At 47.8% G+C, this 16,460-nt stretch overlaps 1 protein-coding gene across 1 annotated transcript in view; it reads right to left on the minus strand.

Moving 5' to 3' along the window:
• Positions 1 to 10,534: 10,534 nt before the first annotated feature.
• The window catches only part of LOC119403557 (negative elongation factor B), a 53,945-nt gene continuing 48,019 nt past the window's right edge, over positions 10,535 to 16,460 (minus strand). Inside the window, exon 12 of the mRNA XM_037670488.2 lies at positions 10,535 to 10,706. The gene's annotated coding sequence lies outside the window, so the exon portion shown is untranslated. The remainder of the gene's footprint in view (positions 10,707 to 16,460) is intronic.

The following is a 16,460-nucleotide window of genomic DNA, read 5'->3' on the forward strand; positions in this document are numbered from 1 at the left end:
GGGGAAGAGCCTGCGCCCTAGTTTGTGAGCTGAGGTGATTTCGTGGAACGATATTAATGGATCCTTGAAGTCCATGCATCTCCGTTCCCGTCCCGTCTGAGATGGCCGGTCACCGCCGCGGGTAGCTAGTTCACGCGCTAGCTGGTGAGCCCTCTCGTTAGGGTTGCCGGTTGGGGAGGATGAGATGTCACCCATGTGGGCCGGGAACCATATGATGTGCGTTAGAGGATCTTCCCCTTCGTTAGCCTCAGCAGTCGTCTTATTAACAATGCTTGCGGCTGCGGCGGAGACGAAGCCGGATGAAAATGACCTGATGGCAGTTCGTGAGTCTGAAAAGATGGTGACGTCCCTTCTTCGTTCTTGCAGAGCTACCGCGATAGCCAGTTCCTCGGCTTCGTGAGTGAAGCCGGTGACCACCGTGGCCGCGTTAACTAGTGATCCCTTGGCATTGACGACTGTGACGACATACGCGTCCTTCTTCCAGTATTTGGCTGCATCAACAAAGAGGGCGGTTGAGCTGGAATCGATCTTCCCAGGATGGCCTCGGCTCTTGCTTTGCTTCGCCCTTCATTGTGTACAGGATGGATGTTCCTGGGGACCGGGTCGACGCATATAGCCCCTCTTATCGCCGAGGAGATCTTGTCTTTCTCGGGAGGCATGAACAGGGGTTGCAGCCCTGCCTCCAGGAGGATCCTGGTGCCTGCTTTTGTGAGGGACAATCGGCAAATTTGAGCGGTTCGTTGAGCTTCAAGAGCTCCGTTGCTGTGTTGTGCAGTCCGAGCTGCAATAGCCGCTCCGTGTTGGTGCTTTTTGGAAGATTAAGAACCCGTTTAACCCCTGTCCTGATAAGGGCATCAATTTTATTGAGCTCCATCTTCTTCAGTTTCAAGAAAGGGGCAGTGTAGATAATGTGGCTGATGAGGAACGCATGGAAGGCTTTCATGAGATTGTCCTCTTTAAGCCCTTTCCTCTTGTTGGCAACTCTGGAGATGACCCTGGTGAAGCTGTGAGTACTCTTCTCGATACGTCTCGAAAGAACGCTGGAGCAGCGGGCTCGGCAGTACAACCGGGACATAAACTGCACCTGCACATGTCTTCTCCGGAAGCCTGCGGAACGACATCGAAGTCCTGCGAGAGCTCATCAGATCAGTGATCAGGGAAGAGTTGAGTAAGTTGCAAACACCTCAGACTACAGCTGCGCTATCAGTCGTCGACGTTGTGCGGGACGAACTGAGGCAGGTCATACGGGAGCCGGAGCGTGCGCCGCAACCAATTCGACGCACCCCAACGTACTCCGAGGTACTCAGGCAACCCGTTGTACACAGCAATGCAGAAGTTGCGATGGCAACTCCTTACCCACCAGCAGCACGCAACGCACCTCGTCCGCCTGAACCGGCGCCTACCTACATGCCTCCAGCACGACAAGTGCCGTCTGCTCGCTATGGGGAGCAAAGGCCCCGGAAAAGTGACGTCTGGCGTGACCACGAGCGAGGCCTTTGTGCTTCCATTGCGGAGAAGCGGGTCACCTGTATAGGTTCTGTCCTTACCGACAGGCTGGATTAAGGGGCTTTCCCTTGTATGCACCATGCCCTCGAAACGGTGAACGACCAGCAGAGATAGAAGACTACCTGTCCACGCGCCAGAGTCCACTTGCTCCACGCCAACATCAGCCGAGATCACCGTCGCCCATGCGCTATCGTTCACCCAGCCCACGTACGTCTCACAGACTTCCTGGGCGTCGTTCTCCAAGCCCACACCCGGAAAACTGAAGCAAGCGACCTGTGGAGGTGAGGCCGCTGATAACCACAGTTACAAAGATCCTCCAGCATGGTTCCAGGGTGACGAGGCTATGTTTACAGCAGATAAGAGTAGCAGTGCAAAGATTACTTCAGATTTGCGGTTGAAAATAGACGGATGCGAGCTGAACGCCTTAGTTGACACCGGCGCTGATTATTCGGTAATAAGTTACAAAATGGCAAAGAAACTAAAAAAAGTTGTGACGAAATGGAGTGGATCGCAGATACGGACAGCAGGTGGTCACATTATTACGCCCCTTGGCAGATGCACCGCAAGGCTCGAAATAAGAGGCTTTACTACGTTGCCGACTTCATTGTACTGCCGGAATGTTCAAGGGAGCTCATATTAGGAATGGATTTTCTACAAGCTAACGGCGCCATAATTAACCTGCGTAGGTCCAGTGTGTCATTTTCGACCGAACAAGCTATGTCTGCGGAGGAATCGGTGGAGCGACGCCTTACTGCTCTGCGCGTTGTTGATGATGACGTCACTGCGCCGCCACGTTGCAGTGTAATGGTGCTTGTGGAGAATGAGGCATTTCACGACCGCGAAGGAATAGCGGACGGAAATGTAGGGCTGTTTCTGAACAAAGGAATTTGTGTGGCTCGGGGTTTTGTTCACTTAACCAATGGCCGCGCAGATGTTCTACTTACTAATTTCGGGAACGAATGTCAGCACATCGCCCAAGGTACGGCTATCGCCTATTTCTACGAGTTCTGCATGGCGACTGAACTGTGCAGCTTAACAACAATGCCAACCGCTCTACCAGGGACCATCAGTTACCGTCAACCACAACCTCCCAGAAACTCAAAAGAAACAGATATACGCCCTTATAAAGCAATTCTCTGACTGTTTCTCCACTTCCTCGAAGGTGCGACGCATACCTATTGCGAAGCACAGGATTATAACAGAAGACGCTACGAGACCGATATGCCAGCACCCATATCGAGTATCACAAAAGGAAAGAGAAATCATCAAGCTAGTCGAGGAGATGCTTTCAGATGACGTCATCAAACCTTCCAACAGCCCATGGGAGTCTCCCGTAGTGCTTGTTAAGAAGACAGACAACACACTTCGATTCTGTGTCGACTATCGAAAACTAACAGCGTAACTAAACGTGATGTATACCCTCTGCCGCGTATCGATGATACGCTAGATCGGCTGCGATGTGCAAAATTTTTCTCCTCCCTGGATCTCAAGAGCGGATATTGGCAGATAGAGGTGGATGAGCGGGACCGTGAAAAGACGGCATTCGTAACCCCAGACGGCCTCTACGAATTTAAAGCACTCCCATTTGGCCTGTGTACCGCGCCAGCGACGTTTCAGAGAATGATGGACGCTGTCCTCGCGGGATTGAAATGGCAGTCATGTTTGGTGTATTTGGATGATGATGTCGTGTTTTCCGCAACATTTGATCAACATCTAGAGCGACTGCGCATGGTATTGGAAGCCATCCGCTCAGCAGAGTTGACAATTAGACCAGAAAAATGCCACTTCGGCTTTGAAGAGCTGCGATTCCCTGGACACGTCGTTAGTTCTGAAGGCGTTCGTCCAGATCCCGAAAAAACAACTGCTGTCGCGAGGTTCCTGACACACAGAAACAAAAAATCAGTACGTCGATTTTTTGGGTTTATGTGCGTACTATAGGCGATTTGTGGAAAACTTTTCCAAGATTGCCGAACCTCTTACAAATCTAACAAGAGACGACGTGCCCTTTATGTGGGAAATCGAACAACAGGAAGCCTTTGACGAGTTAAGGAAACGCCTACAAGCTTCTCCAATCCTTGCCCATTTCGATGAGACAGCGGACACTGAAGTTCATACCGATGCGAGTAATGTCGGCCTCGGCGCCATCCTAGTCCAGTGCCAAAACGGCGAAGAGAAAGTGTTAGCCTATGCCAGCCGCAAGCTCTCGAAAGCTGAGACGAACTACTCTGCCACCGAAAAAGAGTGTCTCGTGGTCATCTGGGCAATAAGTAAATTTCGACCTTACCTCTATGGTAGACCATTCAGAGCAGTCAGTGACCACCACTCCCTGTGCTGGCTGGCAAATCTCAAGGATCCGTCAGGCAGACTAACAAGATGGAGCCTTAGGCTGCAGGAGTATATTACTGTGGTGTACAAATCCGGTAGAAAACACAGCGATGCCGAGTGCCTGTCACGCGCACCAGTCGACACAAATGTGCCAGAGGACGAAGACTTCCCGTTCCTAGGCATCGTCGACGCATCGGAAATCGCTCAACAACGAGATGACCCAGATTTGCTGTCGCTTATACAACGCCTCCAGGGACTCGACGTTCAAGTCCCGCGCATTTTCTCCAGAAGTCTCCCTTCGTTCTGCCTTAGAGGAAGTGTCCTTTACAAGAGGAACTTTGAGCCCAACGGCGAAAAGTTTTTATTGCTCGTACCTACAGCTATGCGAGAAGGAATTCTGTACGCATGTCACGACGAACCGACATCTGGACTTATGGGTGTGAGCCGTACATTCGCCAGAATTCGTCGGAAATACTATTGGCCTAAGTTGATAGCATCAGTGCGGCACTACGTCAAAACTTGTCGTGAACGTCAAAGGCGGAAAACCCCATCCGTGAAACCACCAGACCTTCTCCAGCCAATCGACCCGCCGGATGCCCCATTACAAGTCGGGATGGATCTCTTAGGACCTTTTCCGACATCATCTACAGGCAAGAAGTGGATCGTTGTAGCCACAGACTATCTGACCCGTTACGCTGAGACTGATTCTCTGTACAGTGCAACAGCTCTCGAGGTTGCCAAGTTCTTCGTCAACAACATAGTGCTCAGGCATGGTGCGCCCATCGCAGTTATTACGGATCGTGGAACAGCTTTTACTGCAGACCTAATGAAATGTCTGATGCGAATGACACATACAGATCATAGAACTACGGCATACCACCCTCAAACAAATGGATTAACGGAACGCCTGAACAGAACTCTAACTGACATGCTTTCAATGTATGTCGATGTTCAACATACACTGTGGGATGAAATATTTCCCTACATAACCTTCACATATAATACAGCCCTTCAAGCAGCCTATTGTGCCAATAGGCTGCTCTCGGGCTTCCGTACTTCCCATTGGGCCCGCCAAGCAACCTCACATTGTAACGCGAATTCGTTACTCGTCGCCCTGACATCAACGCCATAAGACTTTCGAGCACTCACGAGACACTGACATATATCTCGCATCTTGCCGCTGACTGTGACGAGTGTCAGCTGCAAGGGTGGCCACGTGCTTTGCGGCGAAGCGCCAACGAAAAGAAATGCAGGACGCGTTCGGAGGGCCTAATTCAAAAATTTTCTTCCTTAAAACAAAAAAATGATTTGATTAGACTTTCTTCATTATTTAATGATGTAGTCTACGATCAAACGCCGCATGAAGAGGATTTTTACTTGGACCGCATCAGTACGAAAAATACGGTCAAGCATGCTACAAATCGCATATTTTCTCTATTTTCACAATTTTTTTCGGGAAGATTTGAAGTCTATTTTACCCCTAAACACTTTTGTACTAAAGTACACTTTCCTGCAAATCATACTATTATTGGGATCGGTTAGGGAGAGTTCCAGATAGCTAAAGAAAAAATCACGAACTTTGAAGATTTTCGTAGTTTTTGAAGATACGCAGCTGGTAGTGAAACACAAAAATTTCGGCATCAATGAATAGGACAGCTAAACAGAACCTCTGCGATAGCGCAAGCGTTGTTTCGGAGCTCAACACACAAAAATAGATTTTATACACATTTTTCTATTAGGCACAGTTTAACAACTACAAGCGAAATTCGAGAGGGCGCCATGATCGTCAAAATTTTTTTCGCGCATAAATGTTTGGCCACAATACTGTATGTGGCACAGGAAAAAGGCACAAATTTTATCAGCAAAATTTGCGATGTGCGAGTGCCACGTCTGGGACACTTGGCATAGAATGACCCATATTACACACACACACACACACACACACACACACACACACACACACACACACACACACACACACACACACACACACAGGGTGTTTTAGCTAATAGCACCAAGTATTAAAAAACAAATATAGGCGCTGCACGTCTCGAAATGGCGCAGCATTGTTCCGAGCCATATAGAGCACGCCAGAATATTTTTTCCAATCCACCAGGCTCGCTAATTAACAAAGATTGCTTAATGAACTTTTTAACTATTAACTCTAGCGAAAAATCTTCAATGCAACATTTGCAGAGCTAGTTCAGAAACACTGGACTTTTTAACCATTGCCAAGATAAGTCCCCTGCTTAATTTTTGTCGAGCCTTTCTTTAGAGCGCACGAATTTTCAAAACTACCACGTGACTGCCGCCGACCGCGCGGCGCTTTTAGTGCCCTCAAATCTAAGTTGAACGAATTATCAAAGGCTTTTCCGCGCACCGAGGTCGATTGAACAGTCTATGGGTGATTGCAATGGACGGAAATTGAGAACCTTCGACGAAAAAGCGACCGCCACATGCGAGTGAATCTTTTATCTACGTCCTTCATCACACAGTCATCCTCGCCCCATCCATCGTGTTTCTTCATTGGTGCGAAAAGAAAACGCCTACGCTGCATCAAATGCTGCCTACTATCTCGTATGACATTTGCGCGTGGCTGTCGTTTTTTCGTTGAACAGTTTTAGGGGCGAAGCACCTTAGGGTCTTGGCTTGTCAGCGTGTCATGTCGCCGTCGTCACGGTCTATCATAAACGGTATGCCCCACAAAAATTGGGTAAATCCCACTACTCGCCACCGGTACACTAAAAGTGAAGAAGACAACAGTTATCCCAACAAATGGCTGACGACGTATCAGGATTTAGTTGCATTAATTAACAGACATTTGTTAAATTCCATCTCAAAATTGGTTTCAAATGCCAAGTTTTCTCCTGTAAAGCACACTTCGTAGCATGTTGCGGTGTACACGAAGACAACTTACGGCAAAATCGCTGCTAATGGCCAATGACAGTGATGCTACCGAGGACTTCTGATTTGGAGCAATTTTTGGAGCAGCAAAATTTCCGTTGTGGAGCACTTTGGAGCAGCAAAATTTTCATCTTGGAGCACTTTGGAGCAGATAATTTTGCATCTAGAAATATTTCGATTCATTGCAAATCTCATAAAAAAATCTCAGGAGCATAGGCGTGCGCACAGGGGGGGGGGGGCAGGGGAGGGCAGCAGCCCCCCCTCCTAATACCTAAGAGGGGGGGGGGGCGCAAAATCTGCCCCGTACATTGACCCTTGCGATAGCAATTATATGGACACTCTCGGCGGATTTTTGCCGTCGCCGTTATTTTCCGTATAAAGTCCAAATTAATAACATCACCACGCGCATTCTAGCCGCGGGTAAAAGCTCGCGAGCGCTGGCGACGAACGCGTCTGAAGCGGAGATTAAACTAGCCGGCCGTCTGTCTCCGCCGCCCGGACAGCGCATGAGATAACATCTTCCCGCGTGCGTGCCTGCCGTCGATTGCTCATCAAACAGAGAGGAAACGCCCCGCCCGTCTTTCATAAGGAGCATGAAGGGACGCCAGGGGAGCGGAAGGGGGGGGGGCGCATCGTTCGAAGGGCGCAGTCGCTTGCGCGCGCGCTATCTCGAGGCATCAGGAGATGGCTCGTAAACTTGCTGTGCTCTCAACGCTTACTTCGCGTTTAGAGAACTCAGAGCAAGAAAACGCTTCGGTTCCTGGAGGGCCATATTCCCTTAAACCAGCGTTTTGTTGAGTTACGCGAGATCGGATCCAAAAGAGTTAGCTGCTAGTCTTACTTCGTTTCACAATACAATTTTTTGTTGTCGCATTCATTGCTTCGCTCTTAAGCGAAACTGAGCTTTTTTAACCGTTAGCTATTAGGGAGTTTTAGCTTGTAACGTATACTTCTTTACGTTACCGTGTTACCGGATGAAATCTGCGCATGGGCGAACGTTTACGGAACGTAAAGGTTTACGGAACGTAAACTACTCGCCGGATAGGCTTTACGTTTACGGCCCTATCTCGCAAATCCACCTTCGTTCGTCGCTACTCGCGATATCCGCTTCGCGGAGACTCCAGCCGCCGAGTCAAAATAAGCCGAAGTGCGAGCGCCACTTACGATCACCTTATTTCAGCCGGATTACCGAGGCTAGAGCGACGTAGAATACCGAATCCGCAAACGTGAGAAGCCTAAAGACGCTGACAGGCTGGATAGGTGGCGCCATCTAGCGGAGCCAAGGTGTACCAGGCGAGCACAAAATTGTTATTGCAGAAACATCGGGCATTTTACTCCCAATGTAAATGCCTTGCAGCGGCATTATTACGAATGAGTTGCCTTTTTAATCATTTTCCCCCCTCAAGAACACTAAGCGAAAACAAACGTGTTAATTCTTGTGGTTGCGAGAAGCGTCACAAGATGTCGACACCATCGCCCGGTAGCCTGATATTGCTACACCCCTTCGCTTATACCGGGATACTGCACACGCTAAAAACCTCTCTAATGATTTCGCCGCAGCGTAATTCAATATTATCTAAATTAAATGTGGTTTAAATGCAGTTATCATCACCCTTTAGTGGTTTGCGCAAACGTAAAGGTTTACGTACGTACGTAAAGGTTTACGTTTGGGCAGCTAAAAAACTTTACTAGAACTCGAGTTCCGGTAAAACGGTAAACGTAATCCGGTAACGGTAACGTAAAGAAGTATACGTTACAAGCTAAAACTCCCTATTGACCCCCGAAAGCGAGGGGCGGACGTGTAACATGGCGTAGCCGCTTCACTGTGGGCCGTCAGCGACGGGCCCGCTACTGACAGCTGCGCATTTGCGGCTGCTCCGACCAGGAGATATGATTTTACTAATGAGATGACATTTTAAATGCGAATGCATTTCTTAGTCGGGGGTTGTCCTGCGTCCCTGGCCGGCGTGCGCACAGGCGCACACCGGCGCGCGCTACTCCTCGCCCCTAGCAACAGCTGCGCCGCGCCTAGCAACCGGAGCAGGTGGTGAGCGGCGGAGGGTAAGGGAGAGGAGGAGCGCGCGGGCGTGTGATAGCACTCGCATCGCGGAGCAGCGGAGGGCAAGGGAGAGGAAGAGTGTAGCCGGTGAGGGCGCTCGCATCGCGGAGCTCGCTCGGTGGAGAGAGAGCTCGGGCGCTCCTCTCCGCGCTCGGGCCTATATATATCATGCAGGGAGCGCGCGCTTTGGTGTCTTGATAGCGATGGAAGTCGGTGAAGTCGACTCTCTCGCGGCAACGATACCACTAGGTCGAAGTGTAACACAATGCAACTCGAGCATTACGCCTCTACGTGCACACTCTCGTCTCTCTTCATTAATTAATCGCACACTCATCGGGTGCACCCAAATGCATTCGCATTTCCTCACGATCCCCTTCGGGGAGGTGTGGGGGATTTTTTTTTTAAAAAAGCAAGCAAAAAATTCGAATTGGAACCTTAGAACGTGAGATCGAAAGGGCAGGGCCTTTTAGGGGGTATTTACCGCAGAGTGATTACAAACTCGAACGTGCTGGCGGAAAGAATTACGAAAAAGCTGTTCTGGATAAAGATTCATGGATAAAGTATATCTGAGGAAAAGTGTCAACGCGTTTCCACCGTTCGCGTGCTCTTCCATAAACGCGAAGCAAGGAAAGTTCGATATTGTCCCATATATCTACTGCGAGCGATCCCAGATTTCATTCCGCGATGTCCGGAAACAGAAGTGACAGACATTTTAGCGGCACTCATGTAGTTATTACTGAACATTGCTTTCCTTATGTGCCCTGCGACGCTTGAAACGAGCTATCAGCAGCGTTTCTGGAGCAGACGACGTCCGCCGATGAATCGTCGTCGCACTTTCTCGCTACCGATAGGCCTAGACGTCACGAGCCTCTGCGGAGAGCGCGTTTTGCTGTCGAGCCGACTTGCAGAACAGAAGCTGCGTCGGCACCGTGCATGGCATCGTGGCTTACTCGGAACGCACGCGCGAGTGCTATTTATTCAGCGGATTAATTCTTGGTCCATGATTGCGACTTTATTGGCAGCCCCAAGATCAAGCTGCACATGTTCTGAAGCGCCGGCGGTGCGATTGCCGGTGATAGACGCCCCCAAACCCGAGACTTTGGGTGCAGTTTGGCGCAAATTTCGTCGATATTATCAGGATGGCGCAGTAAATACAATTTGGCGCACTTTGGCGCAGTTGGCGAAGGAGTGGAATCACTGCGACGACGTTAGTGGAGCTGAAACACTCTTCCCTACATGCCCGGTTTCAGGCTTGGCACCACTAGTGCCTCATCAAAGAAATCTCTCTCAAAACAATGTGGCGAATTACCTCGGTCAGGCCCTTCTTCCTCTTCTGTTTCTCATTGCCCATTAGCAGCGATTTTGCTGCGGGAAACACAGGCGCATACTGCATGCCTCGCCCCTCCCCAGGTTTTGAAACACCCTGCCCTAGATCTTCGACCTTCCTAGTTTTTTTGTTTTTTTTTTCGACGTACATGCCACAGTCACCTATAGCCTGTTCAATCGACCTCTGTGCGCATCTAGGGAAGCAGGCAACAAAAAACAAAATGAAAAATAAAGCTGAGGCATAGAAATGCACGTACGATGATACCACAGAAATGGACTTATGCAGGTAGTAGAGAGACAAAAAAAATCTTGTTTACCGGGTGAATTTGGTGAAAAAAGTGTAAACTGTTGTAACAATGCTGATGTAACAGTCCGCAGTCACAAGGCTGAATGAATTGCGAGAAAAACTGAGGCTGCAGTATTTAGATGCTTTTATTAACAAGCCACATGCAAGAGAGTACAAAAAGATGTGCTTTACATGATCAAATGTAGGTGAAAGGATTTCATAACACTCTGAAACTTATCCGCCTCGTGCAAAAAGAACAGAGCTTCGTCCGCCAACAGACAACAAGTGGCACGGAGCAACCTGAAAAAAAGTTTAAACATCACTCTAATAATGCCAAGGAAGTATAGGGGATGTTTTTAGTAGTAAATGTAAGGTAACTGTGAAGAAAGAAAAGTGGACGAAAAGATAGCTTGCCGCGGGCAGGGACCGAACCTGCGACCTTCGAATAACGCGTCCGATGCTCTACCAACTGAGCTACCGCGGCGGCCATCCCCCCGTCCACTTTATAGGGTATATAGTGCAATTAAACGTGGGAGCGTCAGTCAGCGCCGCCAGTAGCCAATGACGGCGAGTGTGGAACACTCTTTTTCTGCCTGTTGGCGTCACGTAGCACGTGAACTTATTACGAGCTGGCAGCTGACCAATAATCCCTCGCATACTACCTGAAAGCATCAAGTCTGCCAGAACGAGACCCTCGCTATGAATGAAGGAAAGAAGTGTTAATTTCAAGGGCTCGTTTTCTTTGTTATACACAATATTAATGAGAACTAACAGACAATAATGCCAACATGCCAATAATGCCAAATGCCAAATAATGCCAATAATTCAACTGGTGACAGTACAAAATATGGTGCAACACCCCCTTGCAACAAAACGGTGTGTGTAACCTACAGACAACATAAAGTGCTGCAAGAGGACACTACCCTATCCGTGTACGTGATCCCATAGCCGCCACCGAGGACTTCTGATTTGGAGCAATTTTCGGAGCAGCAAAATTTCCGTTTTGGAGCACTTTGGAGCAGCAAAATTTTCATCTTGGAGCACTTTGGAGCAGATAATTTTGCATCTCGGAGCACACTGGAGCAGCGAATTTTACATCCTGGCCCAAGTGCACTACAGAAGCATATTGCAATAACATTCAAGCACCGGAATATTACTATGGGGCTCTTATGAAGGCTAGAAATATTTCGATTCATTGCAAATCTCATGGAAAAAATCATCTCAGGAGTACTCCATATTTCACTCGCTAATGAAAAATAAAGGCTCATGCAGTTGAGTGTTCTGGATTAACCTCTTCGGCGATTATTTTCGACACTAGCAAATAAACAGAATACCAGATCAATAAAATTGCACTTTATGAAATAACTCTAAATGCATCTATGTGGTTATCAGCAGACATTGTAGACAAACACCGCGATGTACAGCAGAGCCTCAATGCCAAAGAGCCAAACTATCCCTAATGCATTCCCCTAAGAAAACTCCAAGGCAAAAGCCTGATTATTTTTCTTCTCGATCGACGGGTTGATCCTCCCCCTCCTTCTCTGCATGCTTCTGCACCTCACCTGGTTTTGCGCTAGCTCCATGATCGGCGCACCGATTACGGAAGCATTGTAAAGCGACGATGTCATGTGATGGCGTCATCCCGTGACATCACGATATATGACGCCATGATGACGTCACAAGTTTTGACGATCTACGACGTGATGATGACGGCATCACATGATGATTATTTTTTTGCATCAATTGATTTATGCCGCCGACGGTCAATTTTCGTGTTTGATAAAGCATCTGAGGCTTTCGCATTAATATTGCGTATTGAATGTTAACAACCTGGCCTTACATACCAAACTGTCCTCCACCATGTCATCTCTTTGCCATGCGCGAAACAGCTTCGCTTATCATCCACTTCACAGAGTGAAATGGCTCCTCAACTTTTTTAAAATGTTTATTGTGATAACAATTATATGGACACCCGCCGCGGATTTTTGCCGTCGCTATTGTCGTAATTTTCTGTATAAAGACCAAATTAATAACATCACCACGCGCATTCTAGCCGCAGGTAAAAGCTCGCGAGCACTGGCGACGAACGCGGCTGAAGCGGAGATTAAACTAGCCGGCCGTCTGTCTCCGTCGCACGGACAACGCATGAGATAACATCTTCCCGTGTGCGGGCCTGCCGCCGATTGCTCATCAGAGAGGAAACACCCCACCCGTCTTTCGTAAGGAGCATGAAAGGACGCCAGGGGAGCGGAGGGGGGGGGGGACCGCATCGTTTGAAGGGCGCAGTCGCTTGCGCGCGCGCTATCTCGAGGCATGAGGAGACGGCTCGTAAACTTGCTGTGCTTTCAACGCTTACTTCGTGTTTAGAGAACTCAGAGCAAGAAAATGCTTCGGTTCCTGGAGCGGCCATATTCCCTTAAACCAGTGTTTTGTTGAGTTACGCGAGACCGGATCCAAAATAGTTAGCTGCTAGCCTTACTTCGTTTAACAATACAATTTGTTGGTATCGCATTCATTGCTTCACCCTTAAGCGAAACTGAGTTTTTTTAACCATCAGCTATTCACCCTCGAAAGCGAGGGGCGGACGTGTAACATGGGGTAGCCGCTTCAGTGTGGGCCGTCAGCGACGCGCCCGCTACTGACAGCTGCGCACTTGCGGCTGCTCCGACCAGGAGATATGCTTTTATTAATGAGACGACATTTTTAAAAAGCAAGCAAAAAATTCGAATTGGAACCCTAGCACGTGAGCTCGAAAGGGCAGGGCCTTTTAGGGGGTATTTACCGCAGAGTGATTACAAACTCGGACGTGCTGGTATAAGCAATTACGAAAAAGCTCTTCCGAATAAAGATCCATGGATGAAGTATATCTGAGGAAAAGTGTGAACGCGTTTCCACCGTTCGCGTGCTCTTCCATAAACACGAAGCAAGGAAAATTCGATATTGTCCCATATATCTACTGCTAGCGATCCCAGATTTCATTCCGCGATGTCCGGAAACAGAATTGACAGACATTTTAGCAGCACACATGTAGTTATAACTGAACATTGCTTTCCTTACGTGCCGTACGACGCTTGAAACGAGCTATCAGCAGCGTTTCTAGAACAGACGACGTCCGCCGATGAATCGCCGTCGCACTTTCTCGCTACCGATAGGCCTAGACGACACGAGCCTGTGCGGAGAGCGCGTTTTGCTGTCCAGCCGACTTGCAGAACAGAAGCTGCGTCGGCACCGTGCATGGCATCGTGGCTTACTCGGGGCGCATGCGCGAGCGCTATTTATTCAGCGGAATAATTCTTGGTCCATGGTTGCGACTTTGGCAGCCCCAAGATCAAACTGCACATGTTCTGACGCGCCGGCCGTGCGATTGCCGGTGATAGACGCCCCCAAACCCGAGACTTTGGCGCAGTTTGGCGCAATTTTTGTCGATATTATCAGGATGGCGCACTAAATACAATTTGGTGCACTTTGGCGCAGTTGGCGCAGGAGTGGAATCACTGCTTTTGGAAAGTGCTCTTCTCGTCTCGCTGTCATTGTTCGCTGACGCTTACTCACATTTTTCCTATTTCCTTCTTATAACTGCTATTCATTTTTGTATGTCAGCCCGGATGTGAGTCTGGCATATTTATTCCTGTTCCCAAAGCTCAATAGAAGCCAAAAAGGTCACCGTTTGAACAGTGCTCCTGCCATCCAACGGGCTGCCATAGAGTCCCTGAGAGAGGTCATGGGAGCCGACTTTCTTTCATGAAGCCTTTGTGGCATCAGAATCTTGCTGTAATCAGTTTATCGATGCCCAAGGAAACTACATTGAAGAAATTAAATACTATGTACTGATCGGATCAACAATTTCTTTTTACCAGACCTGGTCTCGTTAATTTACAAACAATCCCTCTAGATTTTAATGGCATCTACTAGGTCCTACATAGTTCCTAAGCAGTAAAAATAAAGTACATTGCCCTCCGAAGGGGCCATTAACTTAAAGGAGTACTGACACAAAATTTTGAAGGTGAGATAACCTGTGGGATAGATTTGTGTGGACACACACGCATCATCTACGAAATACCAATGGCTAATATAGCCTAGAACATATTTAAAATCACGTCTAAAGTGCACGTCGTGCCACTCCACGCAAAACGCGCCTTTGGTTTTCTTGTAAACAACCAACCGCCACCTGCGTCACGAGTTTGTGTTGGCTGCCACGATTGTTGCAGGCGCTCTCTCCCACTCTCTCCTAGCAGACCTTTTCAACGGAAAGAACGGGAGTACAAAGGCTGATGTCCTCGCCTCGGCAGCGCATCTTGGTGGGGTCACGAATATTTACAACGTATCAGACGGCATTGTAGCAGCACCCAGGAAGCCTTCGTTGAAAAGAGTTGTCAACGCGGTGCTCATGTGCGCGCGGTTTTGTGTGCCCACATAGCCAGCTATGTTTACATAAAAACCACTCTGGGTCCCGCCTCCCTCGGCGCTCTCTGAAACCGAAACTGCGACTGGGCGCTATAAAACCGTCTCCAAATAATTAAGTCGCACGCTCGAGCAAATGAGCTTTCCAGCCGTGATAAGTGGGTCGTTAACTATTTATTGCAACAGAAAAAACAGATGCAAAATTTTGGTGTCAGTGCTCCTTTAATAACTTAACATATCAAGTTTAAGGAAATTTCGTTGAGCCAATGTCACCAAAATACAAAAAATATGCACTGAAATCCGTATGACCCGTGCAGAAATTTCAGCGCGAAATTTTAAAATGAAACTTTCACCTTGATTTTCTCTATTAATAAATCTATGATGACGAAATTAACACTTTCCGTCCGCGGGAAAATAGGCCAATTTTGGGTACTCTTGTAAACAATTTTTTCTACTGCCACAGAATATTATTGATACTATAATATACGATATGAACTTGTAGAACAAGGAATGTGCTTTCTAATGGTATTATATTTAAGCAAACATCTCTAAAGAATTCCCCAGAAAAAAAAAGCTTTAATAGAAAAATTTTTGACAAAAACGAGAACACTCTGTAAAAACATCATTGGTGCTTTGCACCAATTGAACAAAAAAAATTTTTGAGATATGCATTTTAACTAGAGCTGTGCGAATAGCAAAATTTTGGGTGGGAAGCGAATTTGAATATGAAGTGTGAGTGCGAATCGAATCGAATATTTTTCGAATATTTCTCGAATATTTTTCGAATACTTCGAAGCGAAATTGCAGAAAGAAAGGTTAGAGAGGATTCCTAAGAATATTCTTATGAGATAGCAACATGAAAGTGTTTCTTTTCACTAGGTTGATGAAGCATTGGCAGGGTGGTGTTTCATAGCTGTCTTATCAAGAATGAGGCAATGTAGAGGCCGAATTCTATTTATCTACAACATTTGGTGCAACCAAAGTGTTGCTGACAACACTTTACACGTGATAGGCAAAGATGCCATTTCCCCAGCCTCTCCTCCTCTATCAACTTCTGTGGAAGCCCAACTGATGTGGCGGACAAGGGTGTGCTCCCTTCAAGTCCGGAGTTCCAAATCTGCCTCGCAGAACATCTGAAGTTTTGGATGCGAAAAAGCTGTATAAGAACATCTGAAGTTTTGGATGCTAAAAAGCTTCGGCTTCCGATTTTTCAGATTTCCTGCCCAAATTTCAGGTCCAAAACAGCATTAATTGAGCCCCCACCTCTGCCACATCTTTCATCTCCATGTTTGGACCAGCGTTTTCTTGAGTTAATACATTTGCGACCGTAGCAGAGTTTGAAAGGCAGCTTTGCCGCAATACCGGGGTGTGATGAGGTGAAGCATATTGAAAATCTAGGGACCACTTCCAATCGGACGTTGTGTCTTGGCTAAGTTCGACCGCAACGGAGCTTGAAAGGCAGCTTTGCCGCAATACCGGGGTGTGATGAGGTGAAACATATTGAAAATCTAGGGACCACTTCCAGTCTGACGTTGACTGTCTCTTGGCAAAGTTCCACTGTAACGGAGCTTGAAAGGCAGCTTTGCCGCAGTACGGGGTTGTGATGAAGTGAAGCATATTGAAAATCTGAAGGGGTCACTTTCAATCGGACAT

Source organism: Rhipicephalus sanguineus, chromosome 1 (genome assembly GCF_013339695.2).
Source record: "Rhipicephalus sanguineus isolate Rsan-2018 chromosome 1, BIME_Rsan_1.4, whole genome shotgun sequence".
Lineage (NCBI taxonomy): Eukaryota > Metazoa > Arthropoda > Arachnida > Ixodida > Ixodidae > Rhipicephalus > Rhipicephalus sanguineus.